At 32.8% G+C, this 18,293-nt stretch overlaps 2 non-coding genes across 2 annotated transcripts; both read left to right on the top strand.

The window, feature by feature from the left end:
- The first annotated feature begins 1,078 nt into the window (after positions 1 to 1,078).
- LOC132042385 (U6 spliceosomal RNA) lies at positions 1,079 to 1,181 on the top strand. The gene has a single exon (XR_009411462.1). It is a non-coding gene; the product is annotated as a U6 spliceosomal RNA (small nuclear RNA).
- A 190-nt stretch (positions 1,182 to 1,371) lies between these two features.
- LOC132042386 (U6 spliceosomal RNA) lies at positions 1,372 to 1,472 on the top strand. Its single transcript, XR_009411463.1, has one exon. It is a non-coding gene; the product is annotated as a U6 spliceosomal RNA (small nuclear RNA).
- Positions 1,473 to 18,293: the final 16,821 nt, after the last annotated feature.

Genomic DNA, 18,293 nt, shown 5'->3' with positions numbered 1-18,293 from the left:
CTTCAACTATACATAACTAATTATATTTAGTTATTATTTCCTAAAATTAAATTCCTTTTTCATTGCAGAATTTTATTCTTTTTCCTTTTTCTTTTTCTTGGTTTTCCTCTTCACGTCTGCCAACTCTCTTCTACACCATTTTTTCTTCCTCCTTCTTTCTATTCTTACTTATAAAGAAATTTATGGATAGGCTTGAAACTAAAACGGAATGAAGGAAAACAATGAAGTAGGTTAAAAGTTGAGAGAAATTTTGGGTGTTCGGGGGCAACAATTTTTCAGGCTAGATGTAAACTGTAGCATAAACGGCTACATCTTTCCGTTTATCATCGTCGAGCACCATTTTTTCCGACGAGATTTAAAATGTATTAACACTTCAATCTTCTATCAACAACTTAACTTTGCAGTTGCCGATAAATTATAAGCCCCAAATTTAATTTCAAGAATCTCCAAACTCTTCTTCAGCTAGTACTTTTGTTGTCTTCTCCGATAGTTTCCTGATTATGGAAGAGGAATAAAATGGGTGTTAGAGGGATGGGGTGGGTGGTTTTTAGTGTTTTTTTTTTTAAGATTGTGGTTATTGAGGGACTTTTAGTTGATTAGGGATTTGCTATATGTATAAATTAATAATTAATGAAAAGGAAAAACTTTGATAATGAGATCAGAGGAAAGCCGCATGCCACGTATTACCTCCACCTCACCCAAATGTTAGGCCATGTAGGATTTTAAAAAGTCAAGGTGGACAACCGTTAAAAATAGAATATTTTTGTTTACTTTTATAATCTTTTTGGCAGCGATAAACACTTCCAACCTATAACGATGATTTTTGCTATTTTACGAAAAGTATGGATATTTTTGACCCTTTTCCCTTTCTGAAATTGAAACAACATTGGGCTCATAATCTTGTCCAAGCATCAATCTATCTTGCTTTCGACTGAGATGCAAACACTCTTTTAAGGGTAGAGCAGTCGTGGAGAAAGTGTTTTATTATCTTGTATTACATGTAAGACCAATCAATGGAAGAGACAAGTCAAGACAACTTACTAATATGAGAAATAATTATGAACTAGATTATCATAAAGATTCTTTCGGGGACATTCGAGAAAATTAAAACAACACATAAAAGATTAACATGGCTTTTGTGCAAAGATAACACACAAATTGAAAATTAGTCCAAAATATTTTTATTTTTTTTCTAAAGAAAGAAATAACGATGATCATAATGAAAACATACGTTGTTTATTTTGAAAAGTGGAACTTGATTTTTTTTTTTTTAAGTAACGTATGTTTGTGTCCTCTTTTACACATGGCTGCGATTGAATTGGCATTTGCCCTGACACAAACATCGCAAATAATGAACTAGATTATCATAAAGATCCTTTCGGAGACCTTCGATAAAATTGAAACGATACATCGATCATCATGGCTTTTGCGCAAAGATGACACACACAAATCGAAAAACAGTCCAAATTAATTTTAAAAAAGAAAGAAACAAAGATGATCGTAATGATGAAAACATGCGTTATTTATTTTGAAAAGTGGAACATGACATTTTTTTTGAAGTAAGGTATGTTTGTGTCCTCTTTTTCACATTTCTGCGATGAAAATTGGCAATATTGACCCTGCCACAAACATCGCAAATTTCCAATGGAATCCCGGCTTGATCGAGGAGGCATTACTAGAAACATAGGTTTTTCCCATCGACATTAAGTGAAAAATTTGTGTTATAAAGTATGATTTTCCCACCTCATTTCCTGTTAGAAAAATAATATTTTTATCTAATATCTCAAAAAATAAAAGGACTATTTCTAATGTTTTTATTGGCTTTAATACAAAAGATTTAATTATACTTTATTAGCCTTAATGGTAGCATTTCATAATGGAAAACATTTGTCCGTTGCCAACGGTTTATAAACTCCAAATACGGTCATTTGACCAATTGCTTTTATGGTCTTTTATGGTCTTTATTATTCTTAAATTTTTTTGTTTGGCGATATTAGAAGCTCTAAGTTGATATATAATATGATCGGTTCATCTTGGAGGAGAGGAAAAAAAACATAGAAAAAGTACTTCTTCTCATTATGTTTTGTTGGGTTTTTATGAGATAAATCTTGTTAGTTTCCGGCTCCTAGTTTGTACTGTAAGCTTGTTTGTCAATCTCAAGTGATACACCCATACCGGTGAAATATCCTTAAGATGACAAGACGACACGCCTTGCTTTTCAAGACTTCTTACTATTTCCATGTTTTGTACAACAATTTACAACAATCTTAAGGATATTTCTTGTTGTCATGAAGCACGGAAAATTTAACCTTATTTTGTCGAAGAAAGTCTTATTTATGTTCTTGATGATTTTGATACTTTATGGTGTATCCAAGAGTGAAGTGTACAAGATTAGTGACGTGATCGGATGGACATTTACTTGTCGGATTACAAAATCATGGATGGCCGATAAAACTGTTGGTGTGGAGGTTCTACTCTTTGTTATACTTTCAACTATAATTGTCTTTGCTAAACTACTCAACTTTGGAATTATGCTACTAAAGTAGGTAAGTATATCTCTACTCTTTTTAATGAAAATAAACATGGTTACAAGCCCAAAATTATTAATAGAACTTCCAAGGAAATTTTTGGGAAAATTGATAATCCTGTTGAATCAAAAATTAATTTGGATAAAGTAGATGATATTATTTTTGCGGTCATTTCCCGAGAGAACGTTGAAATCAATGTGAGTAACTCGGGTAATAGACTTCGGTGTTACTAGGCATATTTGTGCCAATAAAAATAATTTTATGTCTTACACCCAAGTCAATCAGAGGAGAAGAATTTATATATCTTGGTGATTCAAGAACCACTAAAGTTCTTGGAAAAGGGAAAAGTTCTTCTTAAACTCACATCCGGGAAAACTTTGGCTTTAATCGAAGTATTGCATGTTCCTAATATCCAAGCCAATTGGTCTCTGCTGTGGGATTATTAGGAAAAGTTTCTGGGTGAAGGTTTTATTTGAATACAATATGGTTTCTTTAATAAAAAAATAATGTTTTAGTGGGCAAAGGATATTGTAACCATGGTTTATTTGCACTTAATGTTTCTCAGTGTCGTGAATGGAAAAAATAGTACTTCGCTTATTTGATTGATTCTTTTGATTTATGGCATGCTAGACTTGGACATGTTAGTTCATCTTATATTAAGAAAATGCATTCTAAGGACTTATTTCGAATGTTAATTTTTCAAGTATTGATAAGTGTGAAATTTGCCGAGGCTAAACAATTTAAGAAATCACATGCTTCGTGTTTCGGAGAATCCGATTTATTGGATTTAGTGCACATACCGATTTGGGAGACTTGAAACAACCATGACTAGTAGGGAGGTAAAAGATATTACGTCACATTTATAGATGACTTTTCTAGATATACAAAGGTATATTTGTTGAAAAATAAAGACGAAGCTTTTGAAATGTTTTTGTTGTATAAATCAAGTTGAAAATCAATTGAATAAGAAGATCAAAAGAGTAAGATCCTCGATAGGTGGAGAATATATCTTGTTTAATGATTTTTGTGAAAAGGAAGGAATTATTCATGAAGTTACTCCTCCATATTCACCCGAATCGAATGGAATAGCCGAACGGAAAAATAGGACTTTAAAAGAAATGATGAATTGTATGCTTGTTAGTTCATGTGTGCACTCGACAATTCGGGGGTGAAGCTATTTTATGTTCTTGTCATTTACAAAATAGAATTCCTTACAAGAAACTCTAAAAACTCCTTATGAATTGTGAAAGGTTATCCTCCTAACTTGAAATATTTGAAAGTACAAGGGGGTGTCTTGCTGGTTTATGTTAGCGTTAATCTCAAGAAAAGAAAAATAGGGTCCAAGACTTCCGATCAGAATGTTTGTTGGTTATGCTAATAATAGTGCTGCATATAGATTTCTTGTAATCAATAGTGATGTGATTGAACGCAACACCATAGTAGAAACAAAAAAATGCTGAGTTTTTTGAGAATATTTTTCCTTTAAAGCGTGATAATATTTCTCATGTTCCTATTTTTCAAAAAGAAAGTACTTCTAGTGTTCCTGCTTCTCCAAAATGATTTTGAAAATGAGGATTCGAGGAGAAGTAAAAGGACAAGGATAGAAAAATCTTTTGGTAATGATATTTTCACTTATATTGTTGATAATGATCCTTTAACTTTTTCTCGAAGCAATTTCTTCCTCATGCATCTCATTGGAAAGAAGCCATCAACCGTGATAAACTCCATTTTACAAAATAATACCCGGAATTAGTTAATTTACCCCCCCGATCTAAACCCATCGTTGTAAGTGGATTTTCGTGGGAAATATAATCTCGATGGTTCTATTGATAAATATAAAGCTAGACTTGTTGCTAAAGGTTTCATCAAAAAATAAAATATTGATTATTTTGATACTTATTCTCGTGACTAGAATTTCCACTATTCGTGTTTTATTTGGTATCAGCATCTATTCACAAATTATTTATTCACCAAATGGATGTTAAACCGCATTTTTAAATGGTGATTTAGAGAGGAAATTTATATGAAACAACCCGAAGGTTGTGTAGTGGCCGGTCAAGAAAATAAAGTTTGTAAATTAATAAAGTCTTTATATGGTTTAAAACAAGCTCCGAAACAATGGCATGAAAAATTTGATCAAGTTTTGTTAGGTAATGATTTTACCTCTCGTCAAGTAGACAAATGTGTTTATACAAAACTTGTCGATAGTCATTGCGTTATTATATGTCTTTATGTGGATGACATGCTTATCTTTGGTTCTAATCTTGATATAGTAAATGAGACCAAAAAGTTTTTGTCTTCAAATTTTGACATGAAAGATATGGGAGAAGTAAGTGTTATTCGGGCATGAAAATAATTAGAGACAATGATGGTTTGATTTTTGACTCAAGGACATTATGTAGAAAAAATTTTAAAAAGTTTGAAAATTTTGATTGGTAATGTGAGCACTCCTTTGATTCTAATAGTCAATTGAAAAAGAATCATGGAGAAGAAGCCAAAATTATTATGCTCAAATTATTGGGAGTTTAATGCATTTGATGAATTTTACTAGACCCGATATAGCTTATGCAAAAGTGTAGATTGAGCAGATATACTCATAATCCTAACAATGATCATCGGAATGCATTAAGAAGGCTCTTGAAATATTTGAGAGGTACTATGAACTACGTATTAAATATAGTGGATTTCCTCGTACTAGAAGGATACATGTTGATGCTTAACCGGATCTCGTATTCAATGAGACAAAATCTACTAGCCAAGCACAGGTTTACCCTCGGGGTGCCATAATACGGAAATCACCAAACAAGACTATAATTGCGTATCCACTATGGAATCCGAATTTGTTGCTTTGGAGTTGGTCACACGAGGCTGGTTGAGAAACTTCTTAGCAAGTATTCCAATAGGAATCAAACCAACACCTTCGTGTCTATACATTGTGATTGTCAGCCGATAGCTTATAGCGAAAAATAAATCTTTCAATGGGAAAAAATAGACACATACGTTTGAGACATAATGTGATAAAGCATATGCTAAGAGATGGAATTATTTCCATAGATTATGTAAAGTCGTAAATGAATTTAAAGGTATCCCTCCGACTAAACCTTTGCAAAGGAAATTGATAATCGAAACATCGAGGGAACGGGATTTACTATGTCAACTTGAGAAGATCAACAATGATGGTAACCCAACCTATGTGATTGGAGATCCCATGAATTAGGTTCATATGGGTAATAACGAGTCATGAGTTGATCGAAGGTGCACTATAAAATTATATCCCTTCCTATGGTGTGTGAATATAGTGCACTCGCAAGGTAAAGCCGTAGGCCGAGTTATAAACTCTTAATCCATTACCATATCCTTTATAGGTTTTGTATTGCCTGCAGAATACACTTGATGGGTGGACCTATATGAGTGTGGAGTGGTGCCGCTCCTATGAAATTGTGACGGATTTCTAGAGTACTCATGAATACCAGGACAAGCGCATGGCCTCTTAGCGCAAAACCGCGACAACGACAAAGATTGTGCGAGTATAATGTGATAGAATAATACCCTGGCTTACAAAAGAATATTTGGTTCATAGAAGTTCTAAATTTCACCAATTGTTCTGTAAGTTAAACTTATTTTATCTAGGTCTGGTTCATAGTCTACGGGACACCAGATTTGACGCATTGTACTCATATGTGAAAACCCAACAAAACTTCTTATTTTATTTCTTCTATTATTTTTGAGATATATGGGGGATTGTTAGAAAAATAATATTTTTATCTAATATCTCAAAAATAAAAGGACTATTTCTAATGTTTTTATTGGCTTTAATACAAAAGATTTAATTATACTTTATTAGCCTTAATGGTAGCATTTCATGATGGAAAACATTTGTCCGTTGCCAACGGTTTATAAACTAAATATGGTCATTTGACCAATTGCTTTTATGGTCTTTTATGGTCTTTATTATTCTTAAATTTTTTTGTTGGCTGGCAGATATTAGAAGCTCTAAGTTGATATATAATATGTGATCGGTTCATCTTGGAGGAGAGGAAAAAAAAACATAGAAAAAGTACTTCTTCTCATTATGTTTTGTTGGGTTTTTATGAGATAAATCTTTGTTAGTTTCTGGCTCCTAGTTTTGTACTAGAAGAGCTTGTTGAATCCTGGGGGATACACCCATACCGGGTGAAATATCCTTAAGGACAGTGCTTTCGACACGCCTCAAGCTTTCAAGAATTTTTTACTATTTCCGTGTTTTGTACAACAATTTTATAACATTTCCGCCGATACAGCTCACTGGGAAAACGCATGCTGGGAAACAGGTTTCTATTGAAACGCTGGGAAACAGGTTCCTATTCTATATTTAGTAACATTTTTCCCACCGACATTCAAAGGGGAATAACCACCCAATGCTTTTCAGTGGAAAATTTTAGTGAGAAAATAGTGATATTTTAGTAGTGAGGCAAGTTGCCAAGTTTGATCATGGCAAAGACTGAAATCACGGAAGAAAAGAGTAGCATTGTTGCTGTAGCTCCGAACAATGGCAGCAATGGAATATATATATACTAGATGGCCTATGCCCGTGCTGCGCACGAGCCCAACACTTCGGATTATAGTGTATCTATGTATATGTAGTTGTGTTTAGATAATGATAATATATATATATATATATATATATATATATATGTTCAAAATACGATTAATTTAACATTGTAGTTTGTGCTCTGTATCTAAAACTTTATTTTATTCGTGTTTGCTACGAAAATTTATTAATACCTTTTAAAGAGAAGACTTGTTTAAAAAGAAACTATTTTCCTCTCTTTCGATAAAACAATAGCAATATTTTGAATATCAGTTGATACTTTCAATTTTAATTCGATTAATTTAACGGTGTAAAATACTTATTATTTTTTATCAAATTTTGATTTAGATAATTCTAATTCAAATTATTAAATTAATTTTACATGTTTAAAATGAAACAAAGTAGAAATTAATTTTTTCCTTATTCTAAAGAGTCCATTATTATTGATTTAATTGTTTGATTTTCTAAGCATTTGTTTTTTAACATTGTTTGTTTTATTAATATGGGATTCACATTTTTTTTTAATATTGCTTAATTCTGTTAATATGGGATCCACTTTTTTTTCCCGTGAGTTTGGATGTGGTCAGCTTCCACTTTTTCTTCCTTTTTTTTTTTAAAGGGACAACGGACGATGAAACATGGGTCTAAACCCATGCTTTATATAGTTTCTTCTTTTTTTATTTTTATCTTTTATATTGCTTGGTGTCGTTTAAGATGTGGCCCACCCTTTTGGACATTATTAGTTTGTATTATATTTATGTATATAATATATATATATATACACACACACTATGTTCAAAACACGATTGATATAACATTGTAATTTGTGCTCCGTATCTAAAACTTTATTATATTAGTGTTTGCTAAGAATACAAAGTCTGCACTTTTTTTTTTACATTGTTTATTTTTTTAATATGGGATTCAATTTTTTTTTATTATATATATTGCTTGATTTTGTCAATATGGGATACTATGTTCAAAACACGATTAATATAACATTGTAGTTTGTGCTCCGTATTTAAAACTTTATTATATTAGTGTTTGCTACAAATACGCATAGTGTTTAATATGGGGCCCACAATTATTTTCACATTTATTAGAGTAAGGAAAAAATGAAAAAAGTAATTAAATTCTATCTTATTTTAATATATAAGTATTTTAAGTATGTTATCGTACAATAATTTCATTTGCTCCCACTAATGGATTGATACGCACGCGGTAATGAATCCATTATTATTGACTTAATGAGATACTTTGGAAATTACATGAATATTATTTGATTTTTTAATATGGGGTGCATTTTTTTTGGACATTATTAATTTGCATTATTTTTAATATATATATATATATATATATCTATGTTCAAAATACGATTAATATAACATTGTAGTTTGTACTCCGTATCTAAAACTTTATTATATTAGTGTTTACTATGAATACAAAGTCTTTTTTGACATTATTTTTTTTGAATATGGGGTTCAATTTTTTTTTTTTTATAATGCTTGATTTTGTTAATATGGGATCTACTTTTTTTACCGTGAATTTGGAGATGGTGGGTTCCACTTTTTTTTTTTATATATTGCTTGATACTGTTTAGTATGGGGTCAATATATATGAGGCCCACAATTTTTTTTTTTTTACAATTTTTTTTTATGGGCCTGTTTAATATGAGGCCCAATTTTTTTATTTTTTTTATATATACTATGTTCAAAACATGATTGATATAATATTGTAATTTGTGCTCCGTATCTAAAACTTTATTATATTAGTGTTTGTTAAGAATACAAAGTCTGCACTATTTTTTTTGACATTATTTATTTTTTTAATATGAGATTCATTTTTTTATATATTGCTTGATTTTGTCAATATGGGATACTATGTTTAAAACACGATTAATATAACATTGTAGTTTGTGCTCCGTATTTAAAACTTTATTATATTAGTGTTTGCTATGAATACGCATCGTGTTTAATATGGGGGCCCATATTTTTTTTTAACATTGTTTGTTTTTTAAATATGGGATTCACTTTTTTTTTTTTTCAATATTGCTAGATTTTGTTAATATGGGGTCCACTTTTTTTTCCCCGTGAGTTTGAATGTGGTGGGTTCCACTTTTTTTTTTTTTAATACTGGATGTTGTTTAATATGGGGCCCATAATTTTTTTTTACAATTTTTTTTAATACTGGATGTTGTTGAATATGGGGCCCACAATTTTTTTTTTTTTTTTACAATTTTTACTATGTTCAAAACATGATTGATATAACATTGTAATTTGTCTTGCTGTATATAAAATTTTATTATATTAGTGTTTCTAAGAATACAAAGTCTACTTTTTTTTTGACATCGTTTATTTTTTTAATACGGGATTCATTTTTTTTTATATATTGCTTTATTTTGTCAATATGATACTATGTTCAAAAACACGATTAATATAACATTGTGCTTGTGCCCGTAGTTAAAACTTTATTATATTAAATTTTACTGCAGAATACGCATCGTGTTTAATATGGGGCCCGCATTTTTTTAACATTGTTTGTTTTTTAAATATTGCTTGATTTTGTTAATATGATCCACTTTTTTTTCCCGTAGTTTGGATGTGGTTCCCCACTTTTTTTTTAATACCGGATGTTGTTTAATATGGGGCCCACAATTTTTTTTAATATTGAATGTTGTTGAATATGGGGCTCATAATTTTTTTTTTTTTTCAATTTTTTTTTTTTTAGGGCCTGTTTAATATGGGAGCCAATTTTTTTTTTTTTTTTTTTTTTTTTGTTGGTGTTTGGGGGGGGGGGGGGGGTCCACAGACGGACGACGAAAGAAGCACCAACCGGTGCTTCTAATATAGTAGAAATATTGACTTTACATCCCTTGGAAGTTGGATGTGAAATGGACATTTACTATACGACTCAAATTTTTCCACTATCAATATTCTTTTTTTATTTTTATTTTTAAGCACGTTCCTCTCCTGCAAAACTTTCAACAAATCACCCTAACCTAAAATTGTATTTTTACTGTAATATCTAACCTAGAAAATGTATAATATGTCATGTTGCTAATATCTAACTAAATATATAAAAGTTTTTGCGTTCAAAGTATGAGATTTGAAGTAGGAATTTATGGAATTGAGTCCTAAAATCCAAACTAGAAAATCAATGAATTTGAATGACTTTTTGGACTCCGATTTGAAAACAACTACTTACTCCCTCCATCCCAATTTATATGACACACCTTTTTTTTAGTCAGTCCTAAAAAGAATGATACATTTCTATATTTAGTAATATTTTAACTTTAAAATGCCACTTTAACCTTAATGAAATGATTTAAGGCCACACAAATATATAAGACTCATTTAAACCACAAGTTTCAAAAGTCTTCCTTTGTTTTTAAACTTCGTGTCAAGTTAAACACCTTCACATAAAATAACACACTATAACATGGTCGATAACGCCGCCGCTAAACATGTTTCAACAACTAGTACCTTGCTTATTTAGCTTTGCGAGAAAGGCTAGACTTGGAGTTAACAGAGGTCTTTTGAATGATAGAATTCTTTGGGATATATAATTACCCATTTGGTCATTCAGTTATTATTTAGTTAAGCATATTTAACCTTTAATTAATCAAAATGTGTATTTTGCTTCTCTTATATAGGAAATATGTGATATTTGGGCTGTTTCTGGAACTGTTTGACCCTCAAATATGGAGTAATAACACAATTTTAACATAACACATCAATAATGAAATGGTTTAGTACTTAATAATTCGTTAAATTTATAACTATTCACGTTTAAAGGACCAAAGTGTACATATAAATTATTGAAGGTTAAATGTGGTTAATCTGAAAACACAATGACCAAAATCGGAATTTGTTACTATTTGAGGGACTAAAAGCACAAAATTTCCGAATTCTTCTATTTGTTTTTAAAAAAGCATCTTAGGCAATTAACTTCGTTAAAAAAAAGAAGGAAAAAAAGAACGTCTCTGAAATGATTACTGAAACAAAAGCAAAAAATTGAAAGAAGAAGAACAATTGCTAATGTAAGATAGTGCTGCTATGGAAAGAGACACTTCCATTGTTTTGTACTATTACACGTGTAACCAAAGACAAAGGGTACTTATAGAAGCCAAGCAATTAACTTACATACATAAAACAACAAACTAGATGATCAAGAAACTCGCCTTTCATTGGTTATTTAGGAAAATTGAACTTGAAAATTCTAAAGGTTCTTTAAGTTTCTTCTTTTTCACATATCTGCGATGGATTTGGCATTGACGCTATTGCAAACGTTTCGAATTTCCAACGGAACACCAGCTCGGGGAGGCAAGTTCCCTAGTTTAATCATTGCAGCTCTAAAATCGCGGAAGAAAAGAGTAGGGTTGTTGCTGTAGGTTTGAACAATGGAAGTTGTGATAGTAGTCCCCATGAGCACTTGGTCCGAAAAAAGGAGCCCTTGACCCTTAATCAAGTTGTCGTAATAAACCTTGTCGAAAACCCGATGACTTGAGTCTACTGGTTTTATGTCGTTGATGTTGTTGTTGGGACAAGTGCACCCTAAGGTGGCTCGTCTCTGCGGATTAACATTCGGGGCATCACATAGATCGCGACCTGGCTAAGCTCAATCGAATGGGCCCCACCGCAGGCCAAGTTTCGTGATTCAAAGTTTCATGGATTCGTGCTCTAATTTTTAAAGCTTATCGTTCTTAATTAATAATTTATACATATTTGACAAAAATTTTAATACAAATACATTGTCGATAAAAACGACGCTCACTCAACCCACATCCGATGAAGCCGGCCCGCCCCCGGCCCCGACCAACGCGACTATTTTTATTTCAAAGCCTTTTGCTTTGAATTTATTTATTTGGACAGCGGCATTGTCAAATGGAGCTGGAAGTTGGTTTAAAGCTGCTTGGGCAGTTGCAGGAGTTCTTGCATCTCGTCGTCCTAATCCCACTTGGTATGATGGTCCTCCCAACTGTTCATTAGACATGCACATTTCACATGGAGGAAAGTAAGTTGGACTAATTAGAATGGAAAGGATCGTTGAGTTGAAAACACAAGTAAATAAAAATCGTGTTCTTTCTTATAAAACTTAAACTTTAAGATGAAACAGTCACACACTTCATTATGGTATCAGCTCAAGCTGAAGTCATGAGTTCGACTCTCATCGCTATCACTTAACCAATAGTATTCTCACGTGCTCGCCCCATAAAAAAAGGCACATACCTCAATGGTTTGTTAAGAACATAATTAAATATATGCTTTCTTTTATACCTCAATGGCGTGTTAAGAACATTTGATGAGATGCTCGCGCTTCAAAAGTAAGTTACTCTACATTAGTTGCTTCCCCTCCAACCCAATAATAAGACAGATTTTTTTTGAGTTAATTAATTAGGATATGCATTGACAACACAAAAGTACTCTGTTTTTTTTTTTTTTTTTTTTTTTTTTAATAAATCAAAAGTACTCTTTTAAATACTTGTTTGCTTTCTCTAGTTATACCGATGCTATATCAAAAACTAGATCCGCTCGATCATCATGCATATATATAATAGCTAGGACCTCTATATAATGCATCATCTATAAAGAATATCCCAAGGCATAATCTTTTCTTCTTAAATTGCTGGTCTTTAATTTTTGCCCTTTGCCTAAAAAAGTGACCGAAAATATCCCAAGGTTTTGGGTTCGAATCCTGACTCAGTAAAAAAAAAAAAAAAAAAATCGCAACGCAAGTTTTCGTGAAAGTTAGGCATTATAAGGCATATCTTATGTAGTTCTAAGTATGCCTAAGGGAAAAGTTATGCCGGAAAAAGGTAAAGTTATGCCTTAAGGCTATAAGGCATAACTTATATATAGAAACTATGCCCTAAGGCATAACTTTCCTTACAATTTTTATTTATTCTGCTGGGGTTCTACAGAAATTAAGCCTTAAGCCCTAACTTTTGCCCGAATAGGTCTAATTTGCTACGAAATTCTGTTTTGCGAATTATTTTTTTATGTCACGGAGTCAACCTCAATCTTCAGTATTTTTTGGCCACTTAAATGCCAAAGGGCAAAATTAAAGCATCAAAGAATTCAAGTACAAAAATTAAAGACTACACCCGAATAAGGGCATTTGTGTGAATGACCCATAACTCATTATAAAGTGAAAATAAAAGTTCTTCCTAATCTTTGAAGAGCACTTCCTTTTGAGGTACTCTTTTGCTTTATGATACTGACACTGTATATAACCCAAATCAACGTTGAATATATATTTTTTTGCCAAATAATATATATGTACCAACTAAAGCCCAAAAATAACATTGTCTAGCTATTCTAGCGAAAACCAACTAGAAATAGGCGATTCTAAAAAATTCTCCTAATTTAACGTTGTAATATGTCCTTCAAAAAGTTAACGTAGTCATATTCATCTCACATAAGTAGTATATGTCACATAATAATTCAAAATCTTTTTAATTTATGGTAAAGAAAATCCTTATTGACTCATCAAATGCATAATTACATATACTAGATGGCGCAACTATGGAAAAAGACTTCCATTATTTTGTATTACATGTGTGTAACCAAAAACAAAGGATACATACATATAGAGGGTCAAGCAACTTACATAAAACAACAAACTAGACTATCAAGAAGCCATACTTTTGTTTATTCTCGAACAATAAAGTTGGAAATTTTATAGATTTTTTTGCTTTTTTCACATTTCCGCGCTGGAATTACCGTTCACCCTGCTACAAACATCGCGAATTTCCAACTGAACGCCATTAGATGGTGGCAAATCTCCCATTTTAGTCATGGCAAAGATTGAATTCGCGCAAGAACAAAGCAGGATTACTATTATAGGCTCGAACAACGTCAGCAGTAGCACTAGATCCCATCAACACTTGGTCCGAGAAAAGAAGTCCCCGGTTGATTAAATCCTCGTAATAAAACTTGTCGAAAAAACTAGGAGTCATTAAAGCCAGTGGTACTAAATTTGTGCTGTTATTGTTGACAGTGCCAATTGCACTTTAGTGTCTATTTCCGGCCGTATTAGTGGTTCGTTGATTTCAGGTCAAATGTTTCTTCTTGGTTATCTAATTTTTGGATTCCTAATCCCAATATTGTTATCTCACATGACGCGTGGGATACTAATACCGCAATCGTGCTATAAACTCAGAGATTTGCTAACTCCGAAATAAAAGATCCTATCAAACAAGGGATAAGCTAATCCCTTATCCCCCAAACTAAACAACCCCTTTGTTTTAAGTCGAATATGAATTGTTTAAATAAAATTTTCGTATTTGAATAGTACATAAGTAGCATCGGTCATGTACTCATATTATGTGATTAACAATTGAAATATTTTTTTGTGGCAAATAAAATCCTTATTGACTCCTCGAATGCAATAATTAGATACTACTACTAGATAATGCAACTCTGGAAAAAGACTTCCATTATTTTGTATTACATGTCTAACAAAAAACAAAGGGTACATACATATAGAGGGCCAAGAAACTTACATAAAACAACAAACTAGACTATCAAGAAGCCATACGTTTGTTTATTCTGGAACAACAAAGTTGGAAATTCTATGGATTTTTTTTTTCTTTTTTCACATTTCCGCGATGGAATTACCATTCACCCTGCTACAAACATCGCGAATTTCCAACTGAACGCCACGAGATGGGGGTAAATCTCCCAATTTAGTCATGGCAGCATTGAATTCGCGCAAGAACAGAGCAGGATTATTATTATAGGCTCGAACAACGCGGCAAGAAGAAGACTAGATCCCATCAACACTTGGTCCGAGAAAAGAAGTGCCCGATTCCTTATTAAATCCTCATAATAAAACTTGTCGAAAAAATCAGGAGTTGTCAAATCCAATGGTACTAAGTTCGTGTTAAAAAAGCATCTTAGGCAATTAACTTCGTTAAAAAAAAGAAGGAAAAAAAGAACGTCTCTGAAATGATTACTGAAACAAAAGCAAAAAATTGAAAGAAGAAGAACAATTGCTAATGTAAGATAGTGCTGCTATGGAAAGAGACACTTCCATTGTTTTGTACTATTACACGTAACCAAAGACAAAGGGTACTTATAGAAGCCAAGCAATTAACTTACATACATAAAACAACAAACTAGATGATCAAGAAACTCGCCTTTCATTGGTTTTTTAGGAAAATTGAAGTTGAAAATTCTAAAGGTTCTTTAAGTTTCCTTCTTTTTCACATATCTGCGATGGATTTGGCATTGACGCTATTGCAAACGTTTCGAATTTCCAACGGAACACCAGCTCGGGGAGGCAAGTTCCCTAGTTTAATCATTGCAGCTCTAAAATCGCGGAAGAAAAGAGTAGGGTTGTTGCTGTAGGTTTGAACAATGGAAGTTGTGATAGTAGTCCCCATGAGCACTTGGTCCGAAAAAGGAGCCCTTGACCCTTAATCAAGTTGTCGTAATAAACCTTGTCGAAAACCCGATGACTTGAGTCTACTGGTTTTATGTCGTTGATGTTGTTGTTGGGACAAGTGCACCCTAAGGTGGCTCGTCTCTGCGGATTAACATTCGGGGCATCACATAGGATCGCAAGATCGGCGTAGTTTCCAATCGAAATGGGCCCACCAGCAGTGCGTTTCGCGATTCAAAATCTATGTCGCTCTAATTCTTTAAAGCTTACGTTCTTAATTAATAATTTATACATATTTGACAAAAATTTTAATACAAATACATGGTTCGGATAAAAGCTACTGGGTTCAGCCGAACCCACATCCGATGGGCTGGCTCCGCCCCTGGCCCCGACCAACGCGACCATTTCCCTTATTTCAAAGCCTTTTGCTTTGAATTTATTTATTTGGACAGCGGCATTGTCAAATGGAGCTGGAAGTTGGTTTAAAGCTGCTTGGGCAGTTGCAGGAGTTCTTGCATCTCGTCGTCCTAATCCCACTTGGTATGATGGTCCTCCCAACTGTTCATTAGACATGCACATTTCACATGGAGGAAAGTAAGTTGGACTAATTAGAATGGAAAGGATCGTTGAGTTGAAAACACAAGTAAATAAAAATCGTTTTCTTTCTTATAAAACCTAAGCTTTAAGATGAAACAGTCACACACTTCATTATGGTATCAGCGCAAGCTGAAGTCATGAGTTCGACTCTCATCGCTACCACTTAACCAATAATATTCTCATGTGCTCGCCCCATAAAAAAAGGCACATACCTCAATGATTTGTTAAGAACATAATTAAATATATGCTTTCTTTTATACCTCAATGGCATGTCAAGAACATTTGATGAGATGGTCGCGCTTCAAAAGTAAATTACTCTATTAGTTGCTTCCCCTCCAACCCAATAATAAGACAGATTTTCTTTGAGTTAATTAATTAGATATGCATTGACAACACAAAAGTACTCTTTTTTTTTTTTTTTAAAATCAAAAGTACTCTTTTAAATACTTGTTTGCTTTCTCTAGTTATACCGATGCTATATCAAAAACTAGATCTGCTGATCATCATGCATATATATACAGTTAGACCTCTCTATAACAGGCATCATCTATAAAGAATATCCCAAGGCATAATCTTTTCTTCTTAAATTCCTTTAATTTTTGCCCTTTGCCTAAAAAAGTGACCGAAAAATATCCCACTTTTGGGTCGAATCCCGACTCAAGAAAAAAAAAAAAAAAAAATGGCAACGCAAGTTTTCGTGAAAGTTAGGCATTATAAGGCATATCTTATGTAGTTCTAAGTATGCCTAAGGGAAAAGTTATGCCGGAAAAAGGTAAAGTTATGCCTTAAGGCTATAAGGCATAACTTATATATAGAAACTCGCCCTAAGGCGCATAACTTTCCTTACAATTTTTATTTATTCTCCGGGGGTTCCCACAAATTAAGCCTTAAGCCCTAACTTTTGCCCGAATAGGTCTAATTTGCTACGAAATTCTGTCTTGCGAATTATTTTTTTATGCTCTGCTGGAGTTCGAACCTAGAATCTTGAGGTATTTTTGGCCACTTAAAATGCCAAAGGGCAAAATTAAAGACCAGCAACTTGAGGGACAAAAATTAAATACCACACCCGAATAAGGGCATTTGTGTGAATGACCCATAACTCATTATAAAGTGAAAATAAAAGTTCTTCCTAATCTTTGAAGAGCACTTCCTTTTGAGATACTCTTTGCTTTGCGATATTGACACTCGTATATAACCCAAATCAACGTTGAATATATTTTTTTTTTGCCAAATAATATATATGTACCAACTAAAGCCCAAAAAAATAACATTGTCTAGCTATTCTAGCGAAAAACCAACTAGAAATAGGCGATTCTAAAAAAAAATTCCTAATTTAACGTTGTAATATGTCCTTCAAAAAGTTAACGTAGTCATATTCATCTCACATAAGTAGTATATGTCACATAATAATTCAAAATCTTTTTAATTTATGGTAAAGAAAATCCTTATTGACTCATCAAATGCATAATTACATATACTAGATGGCGCAACTATGGAAAAGACTTCCATTTTTTGTATTACATGTGTGTAACCAAAAACAAAAGGATACATACATATAGAGGGTCATAACTTACATAAAACAACAAACTAGACTATCAAGAAACCATACGTTTGTTTATTCAGGAACAATAAAGTTGGAAATTTTACAGATTTTTTTTTCTTTTTATCACATGTCCGAAATGGAATTACGTTCACCCTGCTACAAACATCGCGAATTTCCAACCGAACGCTCATTAGACGCGGCAAATCTCCCATTTTAGTCATGGCAAAGCATTGAATTCGCGCAAGAACAAAGTGTGATTACTATTATAGGCTCGAACAACATCAAAGACTAGCACTAGATCCCATCAACACTTGGTCCGAGAAAAGAAGTCCCCGGTTGATTAAATCCTCATAATAAAACTTGTCGAAAAAACTAGGAGTCATCAAATCCAGTGGTACTAAATTTGTGCTGTTATTGTTGACAGGCCAATTGCACTTTAGTGTCTATTTCATGGCTGTATTAGTGTTTCTGTTGATTTCAGGTCAAATGTTTCTTCTTGGTTATCTAATTTTTGGATTCCTAATCCCAATATTGTTATCTCACATGACGCGTGGGATACAAATAATACCGCAATCGTGCTATAAACAACTCAGAGATTTGCTAACTCCGAAATAAAAGATCCTATCAAACAAGGGATAAGCTAATCCCTTATCCTCCAAACTAAACAACCCCA

This window comes from Lycium ferocissimum, unplaced genomic scaffold (genome assembly GCF_029784015.1).
Source record: "Lycium ferocissimum isolate CSIRO_LF1 unplaced genomic scaffold, AGI_CSIRO_Lferr_CH_V1 ctg14905, whole genome shotgun sequence".
NCBI lineage: Eukaryota > Viridiplantae > Streptophyta > Magnoliopsida > Solanales > Solanaceae > Lycium > Lycium ferocissimum.
This window is presented reverse-complemented; position numbering and strand designations above follow the sequence as displayed.